Source organism: Polypterus senegalus, chromosome 3 (genome assembly GCF_016835505.1).
Source record: "Polypterus senegalus isolate Bchr_013 chromosome 3, ASM1683550v1, whole genome shotgun sequence".
Lineage (NCBI taxonomy): Eukaryota > Metazoa > Chordata > Cladistia > Polypteriformes > Polypteridae > Polypterus > Polypterus senegalus.
This window is the reverse complement of record NC_053156.1, coordinates 203,458,924-203,474,544: the sequence shown is the minus strand read 5'-3', so window position 1 is coordinate 203,474,544 and position 15,621 is coordinate 203,458,924.

Genomic DNA, 15,621 nt, shown 5'->3' with positions numbered 1-15,621 from the left:
ACTCACTCACTCACTGACTCACTCACTGACTCATCACTAATTCTCCAACTTCCCGTGTGGGTGGAAGGCTGAAATTTGGCAGGTTCATTCCTTACAGCTTCCTTACAAAAGTTGGGCAGGTTTTATATCGAAATTCTAAGCGTAATGGTCATAACTGGAAGCAGTTTTTCTCCATTTACTGTAATGGAGATGAGCTTCAACGCCGTGGGGGCGGAGTTTCGTGTGACATCATCACGCCTCTCACGTAATCACGCAGTACATAGAAAACCAGGAAGACCTCAAAAACATGCATTATATAATTGAGAAGGCAGCGAAACAATAAGAAGCGAGCGAGTGACATATACAACCATATTCATGAGTTCTGCTACTGAAACAAAGCACGATGTAAACCTACACTTTAAATTAAGTTCATAGACAGGCTGCCGCTGGCGTTTGTAATTTAGTGCCTGCCCATATAAGGCCGTCCGTCAGCGGCAATCCAATAGCAAACTCCCACTAAATATTCACGGGTGAAGGACTGTGTTTATGGAGAGGAAGATGAGATGGTCAGGGTGGTGTTTGGCACAAACTCAGCGAAACTGCGAGAGAAAGTTTTAAGTGCCAGGACTAAGGTAACATTAAATACAGCCATGGACATCGCACGAGATGGCACCAGCACAGCTGGGAACCTTCGATGCATGTACACGGAGTGGCTCACGTGAACTGACGCAGTGCACAGATAAAAAGCAACAGTTCCAAAGAGCGCTGAACAAAAACCGAATTACACAATTGAAAAGGCAGCAAAAAATATGAAACGTCTAATACATACAAGCATATTCATAAACCCAGCTACTGCGGAAACAAAGCACACGTTGGAAAAAGTCAATGTCCCGCTAAAGGAAGACAGTGTAAAAAAAACCCGTGCATGCAGTGTGTCAGGTCTCAGATAAAGAAGAAGACGAGCTGTTTATTGATGCAGTAAGAAACGAATCGATGAATGAAACCTGTCATCTTTACAACGATTGACAAACACGGAATGTAACTTGAACACAACACATCCTACAAATACGAACCTGATTGAAAGAAATAATGATAATCAAATCCTTGGTGACAGCAACTCTCAGTAACACTCACAAAACAAATACTGTATATTGACAGTCATGTTACGTTATTTTTAAAATGTTCCCTTTTCTTTTCTAGCTTTTTTAACACACTACTTCTCCTGCGATACTGCGATATATATATATATATATATATATATATATATATATATATATATATATATATATATATATATATATATATATGTATATATATCCGATCTACATACTCGAATAATGGATACTTTATTCGCCATCAATGATTGTTTTGGTAAAGCCATACTCAGTGTATTCATTAGATGAACGGTAAAAAAGTAAGAGCGAGGGGAGGATGCAGGCTGTAGTGCGCCAACTCTATCTGAATTGCGATCACATTTGAAAAAATATATCTTTTCAAGTTCTATTTAGTCCATATGTGTCAAACTCAAGGGCAGGGCCACATCCGCCCGGCGTGTAATTATATCCGCCCGAGATCATTTTATATACTGTATTATTGTTATTAAAGCCGGGTATATGAAGCGCTGGTAACACAATAAACTACAGATCCCATAATGCAGCGCTTCAGCTGCCTTGCCAACACTTACCGCCTTATGATGCTGCAAGTTATTGCGAAGCTAGCTCACACGATGCTGAAGAGAAAAGTTGATTCTGAAAATAGAGCCTTTAAAAACCGATGGGAGGCTGAGTATATGTTTACTGAACCCGTGTGTCTCATTTGTGGAGCTAATGTGGCTGTAATTACAGAATTTAATCTAAGACGGCACTATGAGACAAAACATCAGGGTAACCTGAATGCAATGCAGAAGATACAGAAAGCAGCATAATTAAATAAGAATCTGACACTTCAGCGGACGTTTTTACCCATGCACAATCACAAAGTGATTTCAAGTGAAGCTGCTTTTATGGGAGACACAAATGCACAAGTGCACCTTGCCCCACTTTCCCTGTTGCCAAGTAATGTTAAACCAAGTCGTCACTACGGTGTTCCCAAATCGCACTTTGCTGATAAACTGGCGCACTGCGCACTGAGTTTGCACGGCGCTTTGGTGACTTTGAAGAACAAAAAGTCCGTCTACATGCGGCTCGAACCTTGTGCATGTTTGGTAGCACATATCTGTGTGAGAAGCTCTTCTCAGTGATAAAGACTAACAAAACAGCACACAGGAGTCGCCTCACTGATGAGCACCTGCAATCCATCCTGAGAATCTCCACAACACAGAACCTCACACCAAACAGAAACGAACCTGTGGCCAAAAAAAGATGCCAGGCGTCCAGCTCTAAAATGACATATGAGCAAAGACAACTGAATGATTTGATTTGTTATTGCTGAAAGGAACACATTTTATTTATATTTCCAGGTTTTGTTATGCAGCATGTTCATATTTGAATTTGTATAATTTTGACAGGATATATTTTTATGGAGAGCAAAATCTTTTGGGATATTTAAAATCTAAGTTTATTTTTTATATAAAATTACATAAGAGTAAAGAAATTTGAATGTTTGTTCTTTTAACGCTTACTTTATTTCTAACTTGTATAATTTAGACAGGATATATTTTTTATGGAGAGCAAAATATTATAAGTTTTTTAAGGTTTGAGTTGATTTATTCATGAATAATATTCCTGTCTGTTTTTACCATTCCTACCAAAGATATTTCTGTCGACTAAATAAAAATTCCTTCTATTTAAAATTTAAATAGAACTTGAACAAATACGATACTTCATAATATTCACGCAGACTTGCACGTAAGAGCAGGGGTCATCCGTTTTAATAAGCAGCGTATTGCACTGATACGAAATAGCTGTGTGTGTATATATGTAGATATGTATGTATATATGTATATATGTATGTGTATATATGTAGATATATATATATGTATGTATATATGTGTATATGTATAGATATGTGTATATATATATATATATGTTTATGTGTGTGTGTGTAAATATATATATATATATATATATATATGACAACAACACTCATCACTCACAACAGTGACAAAACAATTACATTGACAATCATGTTACGTTATTTTCAAAATGTTTCCTTTTCTTTTTCATTGCTTCTTTAACACACTACTTCTCCTGCGCGGGTATTTTGCTAGTATATCATATAGGAGACACACACAGTGATATTTGAGAAGTGAAATGAAGTTTCAGAAAGGGTGCAATAATTGTTCAAACAAAATCAGGCAGGTGCATAAATTTGGGCACCACAAAAAAGACATGAAATCAATATTTAGTAGATCCGCATTTTGCAGAAATTACAGCCTCTAAACGCTTCCTGTAGGTTCCAATGAGAGTCTGGATTGTGGTTGAAGGTATTTCGGACCATTCCTCTTTACAAAACATCTCTAGTTCATTCAGATTTGATGACTTCCGAGCATGGACAGCTCTCTTTAACTCACACCACAGATTTTCAATTATATTCAGGTCTGGGGACTGAGATGGCCATTCCAGAACGTTGTACTTGTTCCTCTGTATGAATGCCTTAGTGGATTTTGAGCAGTGTTTCGGGTCGTTGTCTTGTTGAAAGATCCAGCCCCGGCACAGCTTCAGCTTTGTCACTGATTCCTGGACATTGGTCTCCTGAATCTGCTGATACTGAGTGGAATCCATGCGTCCCTCAACTTTGACAAGATTCCCAGTCCCTGCACTGGCCACACAGCCCCACAGCATGATGGAACCACCACCATATTTTACTGTAGGTAGCAGGTGTTTTTCTTGGAATGCTGTGTTCTTTTTCCTCCATGCATAACGCCCCTTGTTATGCCCAAATAACTCAATTTTAGTTTCATCAGTCCACAGCACCTTATTCCAAAATTAAGCTGGCTTGTCCAAATGTGCTTGAGCATACCTCAAGCGGCTCTGTTTATGCTGTGGGTGGAGAAAAGGCTTCCTCTGCATCACTCGTGCATACAGCATCTCCTTGTGTAAAGTGCGCCGAATGGTTGAACGATGCACAGTGACTCCATCTGCTGCAAGATGATGTTGCAGGTCTTTGGTGCTGGTCTGTGGGTTGACTCTGACTGTTCTCACCATTCGTCGCTTCTGTCTATCCGAAATCTTTCTTGGTCTGCCATTTCGAGCCTTAACTTGAACTGAGCCTGTGGTCTTCCATTTCCTCAATATGTTCCTAACTGTGAAAACAGACAGCTTAAATCTCTGGGACAGCTTTCTGTATCCTTCCCCTAAACCATGATGGTGAACAATCTTTGTCTTCAGGTCATTTGAAAGTTGTTTTGTGACCCCCATGTTGCTACTCTTCAGAGAAAATTAAATGAGGAGGGAAACTTACAATTGACCCCCTTAAATACTCTTTCTCAATGTAGGATTCACCTGTGTATGTAGGTCAGGGGTCACTGAGCTTACCAAGCCAATTTGAGTTCCAATAATTAGTTCTAAAAGTTTTGGAATCAATAAAATGACAACGGTGCTCAAATTTATGCACTTGCCTGATTTTGTTTGAACAATTATTGTACACTTTCTGTACATCCAATAAACTTCATTTCACTTCTCAAATTTCACTGTGTGTGTCTCCTATACAATTTATACAGGAAAATAATGACTATTAACAAGGTTGCCCAAACTTTTGTATCCCACTGTAGCTCATATGACAGACAGCGTCAACACACTTTGTCCCTTATTACAATTTATCCCACACCAGTGTTCATTCATATCCATCCTAATAGCTGCACAAAGCTCTGTGAGTACAACAAGATCCTGGAGAATCGCACATTCCTGTTCAGAGTGACAGTCTTAAATCAAGAAGACCTCCAATCTGAACTGATTCAGTGGAAAGAATCCTGGGTAACACATACAGATGTCCGTAATATGATGCTAACAGACAAAATAACCTCAGTTTTTGATCTTCCCAAGGATCTTTGGGCATAGCTCAACTGTTTTCACTCTGGAACATGTCAATATGGCAAATCTTTGTACAAATGGATGAAAGATTGTTCTCTAGAGTATGATTGTAGTACAACTAATCAAACTATCCATCATATCATCAGTGACATTAGCCAAAGAATATTCCAGGGCCAGATCAGTGAGATTCATGAATCATCAACATGATTCTGCCTAGCTCCACAAATCTGGACTCTCTCAAAAATACAGGTCTTAAAGATCCTGTGATGCCTAATTACAAAATATGCCTTACCCCAAATTCAAACAGTATGCTTTTGGCCTGCACAGGCCCAACAAAATAGGTAAAACGTTTTAACAGGAAACACTCTTAACAGGGTAGAGAGTAAACCATAAAATCCTCTCATCTAAATAAAAAAGTTACTTAATATTTTAACATTTTTTTTTTACAAAAATGATTCAACTACACAAAAGCAAAGACAGGGCAAAAATGTCCAAATAGATTCCCTAAATGGAAACACCAACAGTGAACAAAGCCAATGTCATAATTTGAACCCATTTAAGTTTTTTGTACCAATTCCTTGGCCTTGAGAGACCATTAAGCTGTTGTTTTGAGGGTATCTGAAATCAAGGAATTTAGTAGTTTTGATGTGTAAGTATAAACAATACTTTTAGAGTTCTTTTTCCCATGATGCCATATTGATTTAGTTAAATGACAATATTTATGCAAGGTTTTTTGCATATCCTTTGTTACAACAGGATAAATTATGGCAAAGTGCATTTACAAAGTATGGCAATATACAGATATTTTCTAAGAATGTTGTGTGCAGCTTATTATATTTGTTTGATCTTTTGATTTTTCCTCTATCTGGTTACCCTTCTTTGGTTCTTATCTTTTGATTTGGCTAATAAATATCAGTAATCTTTTTGTCTCTCGACCCTCTTGCTACATCCTTTTCAGCCTGATTTTTGCTTCATGATTTGGACTCTGTTTAACATCCTCGTTTTCTTACTATCTGGTATCAAAATTAGCTTCCTGACTCCCATCTCTTAATCCTTAATTTAATACAATCTGTGACTGTTACTTTCTGTGTAGTCATTACAGCTAATTTCAGTAAATTGAAAAAGTACCTTGATAAAACAACATAAACTAGACAATCCAAAAGAAATTCAAATAACACAGCTTTCAATAAAAAGGAACATGTAACCAAGAACAAAATTGGAAAACACCAACTGTAGTCGAACTGGATTAAATGACGTCAAAATTCTATGAATGTAATGCATTCAATTTCTATCTTACAGCAGCAGTGTTTTAGGAAGAATGAGATGCTTTTCAAAGACACAAGGTCTTTTGGGATAATCCAGCCAAGAACAACTAGGAAGTGCACAATGCAACCTTTATACTCTTGATCAAGAAATATTATGTGTCTCACACTTCTGGTTGATGGTAATGGTGTAACAAGCATCCGCACATTCTACTCAAAATGGCAGTGCCCATAAAAGAAACAAAATAGCATTGTAAGTGATGCTTATTTTCAGCATTGTTAAAAAAGGTCAAGCATCAAAATAGTGAGACACCTTGACTTCTAAGATCTCTAAAACAATGTGAAAATAATTTTTGATCAGGGCAGTGACCAAGTGTGTCTGCACAGGTTTTTGTCTGAAATTTTGTTTTTTCAACAATTATTCCAAAAATATAAAGGGTTAAGTTAATAGTGAAATACAAAATTTGATGTGACTAAGCCTACCAATGCATTGATTTCCCTTGCATTATTTAGTTCCTGCCATGTGCCTGTGGCAGCTGGCATAGGCTCTGGCCCACTTGACATTAATAGTGGATCAAACTGATACAGTAGATAAATAGGTGAAATAATATAGACTAAATAAATCTTACATATTTAATTACATGCTACATTCTTGCATATTCTCTCCTGAACCTACAGCATTAAATTTGTAGGTTGTCATGTCAGTATGTTTAGTAGTGGTAGTTGAATACTGAATTACACTTACCTCTGTTCAGAGAAGGTTGAATACTAATGCTTGATTCCTGTGAGAATAGCGTTGCATTGTAATTATAATGAGTGAGTGCTTTGTAAGACTATGCAATCAATAGCATGCAGCAGAATTATTTTAGTTAAACATTAAATCATGCACTAGAGGACATCAAAAGAAAATCAAATCACATTTTATTTGCCAGATACAATTATACATGCAGTACAAAATGCAGTGAAATGCTTAGTTGCTGAGCTCCAACACATTTGCATTTGAAAAAAATAAAAAGATCAATAAACAGTAAATACACAACTCCGTAAATATCAATATGTACAATGACAGCATATAAATAAAAAACTTAACATAGGATAATTAATAAAAGGGCCCCATGTAGCTCTGGGCGCAGTATTCATTTAAGCAATGGATTGACAGTGGAAAAAAGCTCCTTCTCAGTGTCTCTGAACTTTTTTTTAGAAAGAGGTACTGCTTCCCTGAATGCATCACAGAGAAGAGGCCATTGTTGAGATGGCTGGTATCTCTGATAATTGTCTTTTCCCTGCTCCGATTTCGCTTGGTGTAGATGTCTTGGAAGTTAGAGTGTGCATACCCACTGATCATTCAGCTGACCTTTCAGCAGTTACCAATGAGCCTTAACTTTATCTTAATCTAAAATGAAATAATATATTAAAAATATTATCAAAATAAACTAGAATAGTACTCCTATGAAAACAATATTTGAAACAAAACACATCTTGTCAAACAAATCTATTAGGCATTTTAGGAAAAGAAAAAACTGTTATTTCCAAAAAGCCTTTTCAATCCCTGCAGAATACTTGAAAAGTTAAATTAGAGGCAACATACAGTGTAATATCATAATTCCTGTAGCATTTGTATTTAGACTGATAGTTAATCTTATGTAAAATGTAAAAATAGATCCCAGGTTACTGAGTAGACTCAGAAATCAAATTAAAACACTAAGCAATGAGGGCTGAAAATGTATTGGACTTCCTAATGTAAAAAATGTATGAAAGCAAATGCATTATATTTTTGTTGTCATATAGTGCTTTGCGGTTGTGTTGACACAGAAAAAGTTGTAAAAGACAGTAAATGGAATAGCAAATGCTATTGGGGAGAGTCATGCCATGTCATTTTTAACCCACTTAATCCAGACCGGAGGCAGCCTATCCCATCTAGCATAGTTGGCAATGCAGGAACCAGCCCTGGACAAGGCACCAGTCCATTGCAGGTGAACACAATCACACACACGCATACTCCATGCACCCCCTAGGGCCAGTTTAGCATCATCAATTCACCTAGCCTGCATGTCTTTGAGACTGTGGAAGGAAATCGGACCACCCGGATCAAACCTAAGCAGACACGGAGAGAACATACAAACACCATGCATTGAAGACCCAGAACAGGAACCGTAGTCTCCTTCCAGTGAGGCAGTAGCACTACCACCGTGCCCCTGAGCTACTCTAAAGCAAGAGCTTTATTTAAAAATTCAAAATTTGAGATGGTTAACTACAATAGATAATTTCTGGCTTATATGACATGGTGGCATTGCGTAAATTAGTAACTCTAACCTACACTTTTCACATTCTTCCCATGTCTCTGTTTATTTTCCTCCTAATACCCTTGTTTCCTAATAATTCCTCCTTGTGTTAGTTTAACTGATGAGTCTGAATTGACTCCGTTTGAATAAATATGGTTGTGTGAGTTAGTGTGCCCTGCCTTGCAAATAACCAGATATCCAACCAGAGTTGGTCCATTCATTATGTCTGACGGAGCAGCAATATGTTTCGCCATTCTGTGACACTGCACTGGAATTAGCAGTTTCAGAAAGTAAATGAAAGAATAAATATTGGGGTTTATGCAAAATCAGTGCTCTCATCTTCTTCGTAACATGCAGAAGAATTTTAAAGGCATAGCAAAAAGTTAGATATGATGTATATTTTACAAAAATCATGGAAAAGAAATTACAGAATGTTGTGTTCTTACAAAGTAATGGACTAGCTATATATAATAGAATTTATTTTGTATTTATTCTTTAAAAAGGAATAGGCAAATAATAAAAATTCTATAAAAATGTCAGAAGGAAACCAAGCAGTTCAGTTGGGCCACAGTGAAATTAAGCCTACCTGCTTTTTTGCTCCCAAAATTCCCTGCTACATAAACTGGCAAAAAAGACCAGAAAATGGGCATAGTCTGATCTTGGATGGTCCATTACTGACCTTTTATCTTACTGCAGTGATGACAATAGTGGTTGCACACTCCCAAATTATTTCCTTATTAAACACTATTACGCCGTAAAAAAAATTGCATCAGAATAGGATGTAAAAATACTTTAAATTAAAAAAATTCTAAGTAAAAATCCCTTACCAAATTTCCTTTCAGAATGCTTCAAAAACCATAGAAACGATTAAAAAGGCCAGTAACGAAGCAAGAAGAGTGAAAACTCAATCATAACGTTTTCACATAAGACAGGCAGGTTTTCAATTCAAGTGGAAGAGGTCTTATTTAAAGGGAAAAATAAAGAATCATCATAATTTAAGTAAAAGCCAAATAAACCAGCTGCTCCCATGATAAACCAACTAACAAAATGAAGACAAAATGACATCATCAGAATAATGATAAAAATACAGTATAGTATAAACAAACATTAGTAAAAATAATGCATTTCAGATGATAAAGAAGTGTTTTTGAAAATTATGATTGCATTCCTGACATCACAGTCTTGCAGTATTGTGTGCAATTGTGCTCACTGTGAAAGAAAAAAAACACACTTTCAATCTGCATCGAGGTGGATTTTACAAAACTGTCAGTTTGTCTGGAAGTTTTACACTTCCTAACCAGGTTTTCTTTTATTCATTTCACATCCTTTTTTTAAAATATTACCTATATTATCTATATTGTTCTTAACAAACATCAGATAAAACCATAAATGCTTCCAAACACTCTTATATGGTGAAAAATTGCAAGCACTCATAACCCCCGCCTTGCCCCCCAAACCAAAACTGCATTTACATAGAGAGAAATTCTAAGGAGGACAACACCACTCCCCTGATCTATAGTTTATTTTTTTTTGGTTCAGGAAATATGGTAACCCTAACAATAACCTGTCACATCCCTGAACTAAAGATGTCCTTTTCTCACAATCTACTGTATTCAGTCTTTGGCAGAAAGACCACAGAAAGTTCATAATCCAAATATTGACATTGATCTAAGAGACCAATCTAGATCATTTTTTCTCTTCAATAGGTAAAGAAAAGACCACTAGAAGATGTTAGAGGCAAATAAGAGGAAACGTTCTAAAAAATAAAAAATGGAGCATTTCTTTACAACAGTTGGCAGTGACAGAGTGAGATCTGACTTGATTTCTTGAGCATCCCTATTACTATTTCTATTGCCCGCTATTGTAGGTAATTGCAGCTACAGTATATAGCTGTCTCCTGGGTCTGCATGCAGCAATAGAAACATGTTTTTAACAGTCAGTATTTACTCAGGATTTGTTCTCAGTTAATTTCACTTGTTTTCACTTCTCAAGCCTCCCACATTGTTGATCTTAGATATGTTAATGATAATGTTCCTTTCCATTTTTTATTTTTGGTTGCTCTTCTTGGCTTTTGATACCTTGCCCATTTTTCAACCATAAGGGTCTTTCTTGACACTTTTTAATATTTATTGTTACAATCTTGTATTCCTTTGCCTGCCAGTCTGAAATCTTGAAATTGAGCTTTAGTTATTGCATACTTTGACAAGACCAGCTTACCAGTGCCTCTTGCTCTATATAAGTGTAAATTGTGTGCGCATCTTTGAAGAATTTGTATTGCTTTTTGGTTACAAGCCAGAGCTCTGATGGATTTCGTTTTCTTGTTTGGCATTTGTAATATTTTTTGTGACTTTTGTTATATTTTGAATGTTACAAGCTAGCTTCCCATTTCTGTGTCTGTTAGGCAGTTAGCCTGCAGGTAGTAGTTGGAGACTACTTGGCTTATGTGAACCTCTTCTGGGCTGGCCAGTGAAAGTCTTGGCCTGCTTTTATGGTTCTATTAGGAAGTTTCAACAAACGTTTGCAATGTTTGAGACTTCTTCTCTCGACAGGAAATAATATTTGTTTTTTAAATTTATTCAAAAAGTGGTTGTAATTTTTGCATTGTTTTCTGATGACAGTTTGGTTAGTATGGCTGCCACCATTTTGTGGAGTAGCTGCTAGGGACTCATCCTGAGAGATCAGCGCAGTGCACTTCTTGGTATCCGAGCAGATAACTTCCTTCAGACTTAACATGTGACTTTCTTCTTTCTAGTTTTTCCTGGTAAAATAACTTTGATTAATGGTTTTTGCTTTTCATTTTATGATAGTGCATTTAGATATTCTGGTAACAACCTTTGCACTATTATTTTTACCACATTTCATTTTCTGGCCCTTTCCTTTTTAATTATGAAGTCTCTCATTCCCAGCAAAACAGCTGAATGGCATGAGTGTAGCTATAAAGGAAAATGAGCAAATGCTTATTTCTGATTGTGGGATATTAAGTATAGTATATACATTCAGATAATACTAGCACATTCTTGTACAATATTCAATTTCAAATCTGTGTGTATACTGTAAGACTCCATATCTAAGGATTAATGTGAGAACAGAAAATAACCAGGAGATGATTATTTGAGCTTACAAACACATGAAAAGAGTAACCAAGTCAGTAATGAAAGAGCCAAAATGATCAGGCAAACAAAACACAAGAGCAAAATTAGGAATAAAGTTGATGGCAGAACGGAGTTCAATAAACCAAAATGAAACCTGACACTATGGCCCACTTATTTGAAAGCTAACACTGGAATTGTTTTTAGAGAATTTTCATCAACAGAGAAGTTTGACTTTTGAAACCACTATCCTGTGAAGTAAATGACATGGTGATCATGGTCACATGATGGCTCTTATCTTGTTGTGTAAACCAAGAATGAGACAGGAAATAAAAAAATAAAACCTACTCAAAATAAATCAAAACAAAGAAAATCTAAAAAACATATTCTGCACAATACAAAAACATAAAGTAGCTCAAAATACATGTATAAACTATGTTAATTACTACACTGAGTGTGTTTACATGCACACACAAAACCTGGGTAAGGTGAGCAGCCTGAGAAACCTGGTTTCTTAAAAAGCCATGTTTATTGTACATGCACAAGTAATCATTTGGAGTTCTGCTTTAACAAAACACTCTGATGCCATTAAACTGCACATAAAAATGAAACATCATCATCAGTAATTCATGAATCAATCCAATGATGATTTTTTTGTGTTTTAAAAATATGATTAGTCCTTCATGTGCTCTGAAGTGAACAAATTTCAGCCCCCTTTTATATCCTGAGGAATCAATAATTCATGTATAAATTCTGGCGACTGCATCACCTGATCACATTGTTTCAACATATCTGTAACAAATCACTGGATGAAAACAAAACTGACACTTTATTAATATTTTCTGCTTCCAGATTACATGCAGCACACTTACTTCTGTTTGGCTGTGAGATTGACCTCTGCAAAGGAGTGGCACACCAGTGCATTTGCTTCTTGCCTTACACCCAGTGTTGCTACAATTATAAAAACCTGAGTATTGTTACTTCAATAAAATAATTATTGTTTTAGGTTACCTCTTACTTTAAAGAGTAATTGAACTACTTAACATGTGTTATTTTTAACGTGTTGCCTATACTGCTGTTGAGATTTTGCTGATAAGTTTAGTAATGTACATTCAGCTCATTAACATAAATTTTGTGATTTCTGAAATATGGAGACAGATTATTTCAACCAGGAAAATATTAAAATGAGGAGGCATTTGCCTCTGTAATTTTATCTTGTGGATGCTTTCACTATCTTCTACCTGTGGCTGCTGGAAGTGTGCGAAGCTAGCATATGTACAGATTGACAGAGTACAATAGACATGCACAGACTGTCAAATATTAAACTGTAACCCAGGTCAGAGTTTACATGGCCAAATAACCAAATTTAGGAGAAATCTATGTTTGTTAACCAGGTTTCTCAGAGACCAATAACCTGGTTTTTCTGGAATATAGATTTACATGGCATTTTAGAAACCCAATTTTTCTGAATAACCAGGTTATTAAAGTGCATGCAGATACACTGACTGTCACTATTAGTTGACACTCTACTGAAGGACTACTATTCTTAACAATAAATTGTTTTGAAATGTACAGTACATTCATAGGTTGGTGTTAACTGGGTAAAATAATACAGTATACTCAAACCCTCTTTATCTTGTGGTATCGCTGGAGACTATTCCATCACCAAAAGGTAAAAGACTGGAAACAGACCTGGACAGGGTTGAAAGTCTATTTCAGAGTCCTCTCCTGTACACTCCCGCCAACAGCCCATTTGCAATTGCCAGTTAACTTGACATACACATCTTTTTGAATATAGAGAGTAAAGCAGAGTATCCAGAGGACATGATGAGAACATGTAAACTCCACAGGGACAACAACCAGACTTGGGATTTAAAGGATTCCAGAGGCAGCTGCATTTACCACTGCACCGCTGTCTCATCCTACAAAATAAGATACTACAACAAAAATGATTGAATAAACAGCTACTGGGCAGATGATGTAATCCTATTGGAAAGTAAAGCCATTGAAAAAAAATTAATGTTACTTAAAACTGCACATAAAACACAAAGAAGAACAATAGTGGCCCAGTAGTCAGCACAGTCTTACAGTTCCAGAATCTTTAATTCTAATCTATTCCTAGGTACTGCCTGTGTGGACTTTATATCTTTCCCACTTTTCTACATAGGTTTACCTTCCACATAACAAAGATGTGTGTGATGGGGTAAGTGGCACCTGTAAAATGATCTAGTGTGTGAATGTGGCCTTCAAACAACTGAGTGTCCTATCCAGAGTGTGTTACCTCTGGCGTCCAAAGCTCCTGGGATCGGCACCAGCTCTCCACAACTCTGAATTGAACCATCAGATTAGAAAATCGGATAGATAAACAGATGTAATTAATTTTTAGCATGAAGCTGAGTTTATAGTAAATGTAGCAAAGAGAGAGATTTTAGTAAATAGATAAGTGGCTGTACAGTGTTAATTAAAAGCAGAGATATAATATAATATAACTAGGGGGGGGCAAGCCCCCCGGTGCCTTTGGCACCCAACCCTCAGTTGCGGCCAGAATATTAGTAAAATCTGTAAATGTACTAAAGAAAAAGTATTATTTATATGGAGTTCGCTTCCCGCTTACTTCACTTGCCAGCCCCCCGCCTGTGTTACACGCCAGCCACTTCACGTCTCTACCACTCACATTGTGAACAGGATGGCTGAATGCACCCCAAGGAGAAGCGGTTGCTTCTCCGAAACTCACTGTTAAATGGTGATACAATGGGAAACTAATACAATTTTCTTTTTACCTCCTCTTTGCTCAATCAGCTGCAGGATTGCTGCTGCTGCTATGCCGTGTCATCTGCATCTCGCACTGTGCTTTGAACATTTAAAAGCCTGTACAGCAGCTGTCCTACTCTTTGTCTTTTATTTCCAGCGCTGGGCATGGTTAAATCTCTAGGCACAAATTCTTGCGGGATGTGAGTTCTTGATATTTTTTAGTTTATAATTTAAAAACAGAATAAGAATCTGAAAATCTAACAACATCACATTAAAGTTCAATAAATTCTGAAATGATAACAAACATATACATGTAGGTTTTAAAATAAGCCCGATTTAAAGCGTGACAAAAAAAGTCATATAAAATCGTTGCACAAAATCGTTGCACTTTTAGGCTTAGGAATTTATATATAGAGAGTAAATATAATATAATAAATTAGAATCGACTTGACTGCTTAAATCTAATATTGTTTCTGTTCTGTCTTAAAAACATCTAGGGAATTTCTTCTTTCTTCATTTAGACTGAAATGAGTTCCCAAGACTAGTTGCATGTCATCATATGGCATGAATTAGTTAACCAAAAGCATTCTGTTACACTCTCTAATCCTATACAGGTCAAATTACAGTGATGAGGCACAGTTCTACTACTGAGTAAATTGGCATTAACTTGAATATACTGTAGGTTTTGTTTTGTGAAGACATTAGAGATGGGGACTTTTGATTCAAATATGCAACTTAGAAGTCAAAAGCAACCCATCATATTTTGGAAAAAAAAAACTCTTAGCACTTTATTCAGTAAATATTATTGTGCAGTGTGTGTTACCGATTAGAGCAGTTACCACCGTGGACATCTGGTCAGTCTTTAAAGAGATATTCTTTCCTACTGCAGACCCATGTAAGTTTCTAATGATCTATGACAAATCTCTGACTTATATAAAGGCAAAAAGAAATCTGACTGAAAGGTTAAACATTTCACAACCGCAGCCATCAGCATACTTTCATTTTTATTCCAGTGGCATCTTTGTTTTAGTTACGTGTCATTTTAAAATTATGAAAAGATTTATATACTAATGACTCATTATTCTTATAATGTGCAGCCAAGTACATGAAAAACATCTTTCAAGTAAAATATTAGCAAAGATTATTTTAGAATACATAGTGTACCATTTGGGATTGGCTCCAGCAGACCCCCATGACCCTGTTATTAGGATATAGCGGGTTGGATAATAGATGGATAGTGTACCATTTGATTTACAGGGATTAATTTGCACATGTATAAAAATTTTTT